At 35.7% G+C, this 9015-nt stretch overlaps 1 protein-coding gene across 1 annotated transcript in view; it reads left to right on the forward strand.

The window, feature by feature from the left end:
* Positions 1-4477, forward strand: part of LOC129361546 (nectin-1-like) — a 30683-nt gene extending 26206 nt beyond the window's left edge. Inside the window, exon 8 of the mRNA XM_055032456.1 lies at positions 4050-4477. The gene's annotated coding sequence lies outside the window, so the exon portion shown is untranslated. The remainder of the gene's footprint in view (positions 1-4049) is intronic.
* Positions 4478-9015: the final 4538 nt, after the last annotated feature.

Raw genomic sequence — 9015 nt, forward strand, 5'->3', positions numbered from 1 at the left:
TGTTGTGGTATGGGGAGTGTGTTGACAGAAAAATAAAAAATAGGGAGTGTCACAAGGTTATGCTAGGAAAGAATGCTTATTTGTAAGTTCTGTTGCACCTGTTAACTTTATTTATACTGCTTGCCAAAATTAATGCTTTATTTCAGCTTCTTTTTATTAACGTTTTTAATATAAAGACATTAATAAATGTAATTTAAACCAACAACTTAAAAAACAAGCCCATTGTCTTTGTTGGTTGAACAGAACTTTCATCAACTCTTTATAATCTATTACTGCTACTTTGTTCAATTTCATACCTGTGGAAAATAAAATAATTAAAAATAATCTGACTTGTAAAGTTTGAAGGGCAGATACTTTGTATTTTAATAATTTCCATTGAACTTTCTTAATATCTGCTACAGTAACACAGTATGTCAACAGAAATGCCCACTCGTTTCTTTGTTATGCTGTCTTTTATTTTATTAAGAGGCCTCATTTGGGAACTTGGCACATTGCACTATTTTTTATAAGCTGGATTTTTGTGCTGTTTCCTTCTTTTACACTCCACATTGATTTGTGAACACATTCACCACCTTTGAACATTTTAGGTCACAGTATTCAGTGTGTTTTGGGGGGAATTTATGTGACAGACCAACACAAAGTAGTGCACAAATATGAAGTGGGAAGAAAATGCTGCATTTGGTTATAAATGAAAATCTTAACCCCACCTCTGGTCCAGTGTCTACACCTGATTTGCACATTAACAGTTTGGGTATTTTGTCTTTAATTATTCATGCATCCAAAGCATTTCCACAATTCTCAATTGCTTAGCCACACGTTCTTCCACCACTCTTCACTATGCCTCTTTTCAGTGTCTTCCTCAAACAATAAGCACATTGTTTGAGGAATAAACAGCGACAATGTGCTTATGGTTTGACTGGATATAACATCTGTCCAGTTAATGACAAACTGATATATTTGACTGGCCTTTAGGAGGGAATGTTGTTGCAGGAAGAGTTGTTATTACACCAAGGTCACACAGTGTGCTGCGTTTCAGTGTTGTATGATTTTTGAACTCCCACAATATGTACAAAACTTAAAGGATGATGTGAAGTGATATGCATGCCATTGTTCATTATTCTGTAATGCTCTAAGAAAACCTCTGACTGATTTATGGAAATTAATCACTCTGGGAAATCTCTATTTCAGAGTAAAGTGGAGCTTAATTTAAATGCACATCAGACTGAAAAACATTTATCTTTTTCCCTTCCATCTCAGTAATTCTCTTCAATGTGTTGGTCTATTACATAATATAAACATGCAATTAAAATATATGTTTCTGGTAACGCTTTCAGGAGGCTTCAGACTTGGAGTAATTCAAAGTTGGGAACTACCTTTGAAGAACATTGTGGTTCATTGTGGTTAAGTCCAAAAATACTCAGTGGTCATGGCTTACAGGAAAACTCTTTTGACTAGGAAGAACATAGAAGCTGTGTAATATAAAGTCCAAAAGTGCAATGAATTTAAATATTGGTAGAAAGCCAGCAATGACTGCAATAAGTCACAGAGCAAACAGCTTGGAATAATAAAGCCTGTTCTGTTTAACCTGTGAAAAACAAATATTGCCTCTGTCAGAGACTCATAACTACAACCATGAGGGTAAATTTAGAACATCATGTCCCTTGTAAATAACGTTCTATTGAAAGCAGGGTAAACAGCAGCAACATCAAGGTTTGTTAAGGTAAGCTTGGCGGCGCTGAATTTCCAAATGGTTTTCATAAATATCTTCCACTTGTTTTTGCTGCTGTAAGAAGAGGAACAAAACAGAAGTCAGATGATTCAGAACAACTTTCTGAAGAAGATAAACTTATTTTCTCCTTTACAAATTATTTAATAAGACAATAGTAAACTAAGTAGCTTATCAGTAATCTATTTCAGATTATTTTAGTAAAAAAAAAAAACAAAGCAATCCACAACAACTTGGTTTTCTACAACAGGAAGGATCCAGATCTAATGACACATTGACAAAACTGCATTTAGCGTCACTGCACAAATGGACTGGATATTCCCCAAATGGATTTTTGGCTACAAGTCAGAATCCTTGTTTTCATCAATTATAAATGACAAATCGGCAAGAAGGTACAGATCACCACATTTCAACCACTTTGCTTAAATGTCAGCATGCTGTTCTCTTTTTGAAACGTTTGCTAGCAGGTTGCACGTCTTCCAAAACGTTCTGAATTGCTCTTCTCAGTCAACTGAATAATTTCCCAAAAATCTTAGTTGTCATCAAGATGCTTTAGGCTAATCTGAAATGAATCTTTGTAGTCTTTGTACTTTTCTTGCCAACAGTGGTTTCAGCTGGGCGTGGCAGACCAGCAGTGCTCGAGCTGTTTGTGTAATCTTCTGAATGATTTAATGTTTAAGTAGTTATAGGAGACTGCTCATTTCCAAGAAGATTCAAAGGTTCAAAGTAAAGTGGAGCTTGATTTAATACAAACCTAATGCAAACTAATTATTGGGTTTGCGTAATCATCCGTTCTTAAATCTCTTGGTGGGGGCACAATGCTATTTAAAACCTTTCAGCCTACTTCCTGTCTGCTGTCAGGTTTTATTTAAAGGACTTCTTGATTCTACAGCTCAGCCAGTAATCAGGTGTGGGCGTGAAAAGCGTAATACGCTCAATAGTAATACTTTAACAAGAACGGCCGTAGTATTTTAACACGGCCAGCTTGGTGAGGAGCACATCTTTGCACTTTTAGATAAAATCATTTGAAATCTACATTTAGCATTTACTCCAGTTAACCTTGTCTGATAGGACTGGTTTGATGACCTAAATTGATTAAGAATGGAAGAAATCTGCCCTTAAAATCTCAGTATCTGCTATAAAATAATGTATTCTAAGCACTCAACTTGATATTTTTCTCTTTTTCGCAAAGTAAAGATTTGCTTATTAACTGGAAAGCATATATTATCCATCTATAATTCAAATATAGTTTTCCTTTTGAAAACTTACAAAAAATAGAAAATATATCTATATATCTAAATAGATATAGATATATATATAAACATCTCTCTCTCTCTATATATATATATATATATAGATAGATAGATAGATAGATAGATAGATAGATAGATAGATAGATAGATAGATAGATAGATAGATAGATAGATAGATAGATAGATAGATAGATAGATAGATAGATAGATAGATAGATAGATAGATAGATAGATAGATAGATAGATAGATAGATAGATAGATAGATAGATAGATAGATAGATAGATAGATAGATAGATAGATAGATAGATAGATAGAAATATATCTATATATAGATATATATATATGTGGGAGGTTGAGATTGCACAACAATTGTACGAAATGACACCATCTTCCTTAAGTCACTGTTATTCCTGAATTACATGAAGTATTGAGCAAGCAATGTACTTGACACTCTGGTTCCTGAAAGTGAATAAAACATTACCAATGAATTCTAAGGTCATATTTACCCGTATTTCTGAAGGAGATCTGTTCCTGTGAAAGAGATAGAAATTTAGTTTCTTCCCAGGAAAACCTCGTTGTCATGATCGAAACTACAATAGTAAGGACTTACTTTTTTCTTTGTTTCAGAATGACCAAAGCAGATATTAATATTAGGAAACATACAGTAGGGACAGCAATGATGATAATATACAGTATGTTGGTCCTTCTTTCTGTGAATGAAAAACAGAGGGGATAGCATTTTAGTTTCCCTTTGGTTTATATGTCCTTATAAAAAGTTTGTTGCGTGCTTGTGCGTGGGATGTGGTGGTTTGTTTGTTGTTGTTTTTTTTCCCGAAATACTTATAGAAGTTGTGCTCACACCCTGTGGTTTCTTAAAAAATATTTCTAATTATACCTTCGTGAGACAGTCATATCCTGCATATTGAAACCAAAATTCTCCTGTAAGGTTTTAAGGCTGAGGAAAGAACCAAACACCAGAATGAAAAAAACACCCCTAAAAATAGTTTAACTGTTTAACAACTTTAATTAGTCATGAACTTTCATCTCTGTTACTTCCTGCTGTCACAGCTGCTGCTGAGCAGTGACCACTCGCCCCTGATCATCATCCTCCTGATCCCCACCTGCTGCCATATAAGGAAGGAACTCCCCCTGCACGGCGTCAGATTGTTGTGAAGCCCTCAGCCGTAATACCTTCAGGCCTGCTTTAGAAACTTGCGCTAACTTCCCAGTATCTAACCTGTCTGTCTATTCCTCTCCTGTCCCCGATCCCTGACTCTCTCTGCTGGATAAGAACCTCCTGGCTTCGACCCCCTGCCTGTCTGACCCTGTGACCTGATATCGGTTTTGACCTGGACTCTGGGCCCGCAGGCTCGGATCCCCCGACTGTCTGGCCCGGAGATCAGGGGCCGCCTGATTCCGATTTGGATTCCCTGGTTCTGACCTTGGCCTGTCTGACTAAGAACAAGTTTATCTCCCAATAAACACCTGGTTTTGTACTCTCTGTTCAGTCCCTGTGTCCATCAGTGCCTGGGGGTGACACCTGCTCCTGATTGTAACAGGTGATTGTGGAGAATATAAGTCAACCTTTGTGCATATGAAATATTATATGTAGCATGAACGTTTTGAGTAGATTCTAAGTTAGGTAAGCTTAGATAAAGAGCCAAACTAAAACAACTGTTGACTCTCTGAACTCACATAAATTACTAAGGAGGCACTTCTGAGAGGCACAGGGAGAATCAGAATCAGTGAATTCTTTGGTGTTGATTTAAGAGTTCAGTGAACACTGAAACTTTTAAGAAAAGTCTTCTACAAGTATAATCAAATGTATTAAGATAGTTCCTTTAAGCATTAACAGCACGTTCTGAATTAGTCTCTAACCATACAATTTGCAAGCATTTTATGTTACTGAAATACAATAGGATTAGGAAACTATTTTACTTCTAAAATATTTCACGTATTTTAAAAGAGCTTTTCTAAAAGTAGACAACCCTGCAGTTTTTAGATCCAAACTCATAGTTATTATTTGGCATTAGATTTTTGTGCCAGTTTGTTTAAAATAGAAATCAGTTTCTTGTTGAATTACTGAGGCAGAAAACCACTGCGTCTAGCTGCAGGTCATAAATTTTCGCCTGGAATGCAAAGAGGAGACTGGTACGAGACGACTCTTGTGGAGAATGACCTTTGTTCTCTCCATATATTTATTTGCTTTTGGGTTTTTTAGCAGGTCTCAAGCAGGGTAATGAAATTAACATTAAACAGCCCTGCAAGGGGAGGACACACCTTCTAATGCATATATTTAAATTAAGAGAAAACACATCCTTACAAAAAGGTCTGTTTTACAGCAGAAGATCAACTTGCTTTGTTTGCGTCCCAGTGAGCAATTCCCAAAAATGCAAAAATTAGCGAGCCGAATGAAGTTATTCCTCTAAGTTTTAACATGATGAAAAAAGATTTTACCTGTCGCCTGTGTGATTGTTTTTGCTTCTGTGCAAAAGAAGAGGAAATAAAAGGACGTCATTAGACAAGCACTGACTCAGAAGTAATAACTCATGGCACTTTTAAATAATTTAATTTTTCTTTATATTCATCAGAATTTCCCACAGCTAATAGCAAAATGGAAGAATTTCTTCAAAGTCTTTCCATTTCTGCTATTGATACGGATACTTGCAGGAGCAGGGATCCTTCACTCAGCCTTGTGAAAGTAATAAGTTCAATAAAACGCTGCAGTCAAACAAAGCGCCCGCCTTGATGGGTTTCCCATTGAATTCTATAAAAGGTTTATAGAAAAATTGGCACCACAATTACTGGCTATGTTTAATGAATCTTTGGAACGAAAGACTTTACCTCCAACATTAACACAGGCTACTTTAGTTTTACTTCACAAGAAGGACAAGGACCCAACTTTATGTGGTTCCTACAGACCACTGTGCTTGTTAAATGCAAATGTAAAGGTGCTAGCCAGAGACGGCCTTCTGGTTTGGAGAAGGCCCTCACTTTGGTTCAAGATAAGGAGCAAAATAGCTTTGTTAAAGGGGGTCAATTATTTTTTTACACGCGCACCCTTTTTAATGTCATTTATTGAAAGCATTCTTCTGATCTAGTCGAAATGGTAATTTCCCTCGGCTCTGAAAAAGCCTTTGACAGGGTGGAGTGGAAATACTTGTTTGTGGTTTTGAAGAAGTTCGGATACGGCGATACGATTGTTTCTTGGATTTGTCTCCTTTATGCGTCTCCCAAAGCCAGAGTCCATACTGAAGATATATACTCAAATTATTTCTTTCTTGGGTGTGGAACACGTCAAGGCTGCCCGTTGTCGCCTTTGCTTTTTATTATTGCAATTGAGCCTTTGTCTATCGCATTGCATGCATCCCCCTCTTTAAGCGAGATTTTTCCAAACGGGACAGAACATAAATTGTCCTTTTATGCAGATGATCTTTTATTATATGTATCTAATCTTCCTACTTCTGTCCCCACTGTTTCATGTATCTTAAATAATTTCAGCTCCTTCTCAGGCTCTAAATTGAATTTGGAAAAGATTAAATGTTTTCCTATAAATTCCACTGCTTGTGGTCTTCAACAGTCTGACTTTCCATTCAAATTCAGTCTCACAGGATTTAAATATCTTGGTACAAATGTGACACTGTCTTTATCTGGCTTTGTTTCTGCTAACTTTTCGTCTCTTATCACACAAGCAGCGTCTGATTTCCAGAGTTGGCATAATCTTCCTCTCTGGGTAGGATTAATGTTGTCAAGATGAATGTCTTTTCTAAATTTCTTTATTTCAGTCTATTCCTCTTTTTATGCCAAAAATCTTTTTTGATTCCTTGAATAGTTTGATTAGTGGCTTTATTTGAAAAGGGGCTTGTTTTTTTTTTTTTTTTTTTTTTTTTTCTTTTTTGTTATATTGTTTATTTTTTCTTTTTTGTTGGGGGAAAAGAAAGGGGACTAAAACTTCTGGATTATAATTTTTGAATTTTTATTTTTGTGCAATGTTTTGTCAGTACAGTACTGAATGTGCTGATTAGTATATGTCCATAGTGTCCATAGTGAGATGTGTGTCTATATACATATATATATATATATATATATATTATATATATATATATATATATATATTTGGTTCTACTAATAAAAAATATAGAAAAAAATAAATACTTTTTTTAAAAAAAGTTTTTACTGACCTGTAATTATAAGCTCCCAGGACTCTTCAAAAAGTCCTTTACGTGAAGACATGAGGCAAGTGTAGTTTCCTTTGTGTGACTTCTGGGCGTCTTTTATGATGAGCGCATATCGCTCACTTTCTAAATCAGACATCTCTACTTTAAGGTGGTCAGTTTCATTGAATGTACGTTTATCTTTTGGATATCTGAAGGAAATAAGATTCTTTCCATTAAATCTCCAAGTGGCCATGGTTATGTTTTTTTCTGAGTCAGTACAGTTCAGGGTCACTGTGCTGCCCTCCGCCTGTGTGATTGTTTTGGCTTCTGTGCAGAAGAAGAGGAAAGAAAAGGACATTATTAGATGTCTACTTACTCTTCAGCTTTAGTTTGTTAGCTGGTGTCTTTAGATAGTACTTCAGTATTCCCACATATTGTTCTTTATTTATGTTACCATCCATTTTATGAAGTGTGCCAGTTCCTCCTGCAGCCCCACAACATGCTGCTCTCACTCCTGTGCTTCACAGCTATCATTGTCTACCAAAAATCACATGCATCCTCACTTTTCCTCCAAATATAATCACAGTACAACAATATCTGACCTCACAACATATCTCTTATAATGGTTTTCTTTGTCCATATGACTCTGTCATGATATGTTCAACTCTGGGACACAGAACCTCCTTCATGAGGGGTAAGATGGGTGAACAATCCCATCATGTCTGAAAACATGAACATGGCACATTTAAGAATCTGGAAAGTTTTCCCGAAGATTAATCAGACTTTTCAAACTCCTCATTTCTCTTCCCGAGATTTTGGCTGACCTTCTTTCACTTTCATGTCAAACAACAAAATAGCGTGTTGAACGTTTCAGTGAATCTTTCACCTACTTCTTGATAAATGAAAAATGAAAGAGAAATTTCCTGACAGAACATAAACCGCAACAGGAGAATGATGCCCAAAGAAAATAGGAGAAGCCAAAGCCACAACAGAACAAAAGTGTGGAAATGATAGTCAATTACAGAAGTAGGAAAATGAAGTAAAAGTAAAACAAATGAGTTTAAACAAAACAACAATCAGATATATAAAACCAAAGATGTTATAATTATCAAACATTTTACCATTTAAATATTTAGTTTCCAAGGAACCTGACTCTCTTTTTGTCATTTAAAGTCATCTTGATATTTGCTTTTGCTTTCAAAAGGTGTTTAGAAAACTTTTTATTTGTGCATTTTTTAAATGATAGATTATTGTTTTAGTGGTTTTACTCCTAAGTATAACTGGCACATTATGGCACATGATCAAGGCATAATACATGTCCTTTAGTCAAGGGATGAGCCAGCACTTTGTCAATATCTATCAATATTAACAATAACTTAACAGGAAACAGATTTTGATTTGAATCATCAGCCATTTTGTAACCAGCCAATCTGTCTTCATACCAACATGTGTTGTTTATCTCTTAACCAAAGCCAAAAGATGAAACCAAACCCATTCGGACCCTCAAACAAAGGTTTGGCACCAACAATGTCTAAAAGAGCTAAGCTTATGATGACAGAGAGTCAATCAACCGAGAGACGATGAATCTCATCTGTTCTCAAAATAAACTAGTCTAAAGAAAAACGTGACGGACTTCTGAAAACTGTCGACCAAGACCAATTTAAAGAATTACAAGAAAGTCAGGCTTCCTGTTAACGCAACATGAAGAAACTAATACTGGTTTAAAAGTTTCAAACTGAACTGCGCATATACTCATTTTTCATGATCTACTCAAAAGGAAGCTGTACCTGCTGGCCAGAGAATCCAGAAGATGCAACATATCAACGAACAGTTGATGCAGCAATATCTTGAGAAATTTGCCATCCCACCTAAAAACA

This window comes from Poeciliopsis prolifica, unplaced genomic scaffold (genome assembly GCF_027474105.1).
Source record: "Poeciliopsis prolifica strain line A6 unplaced genomic scaffold, Auburn_PproV2 SCAFFOLD007, whole genome shotgun sequence".
NCBI classification, from domain to species: domain Eukaryota; kingdom Metazoa; phylum Chordata; class Actinopteri; order Cyprinodontiformes; family Poeciliidae; genus Poeciliopsis; species Poeciliopsis prolifica.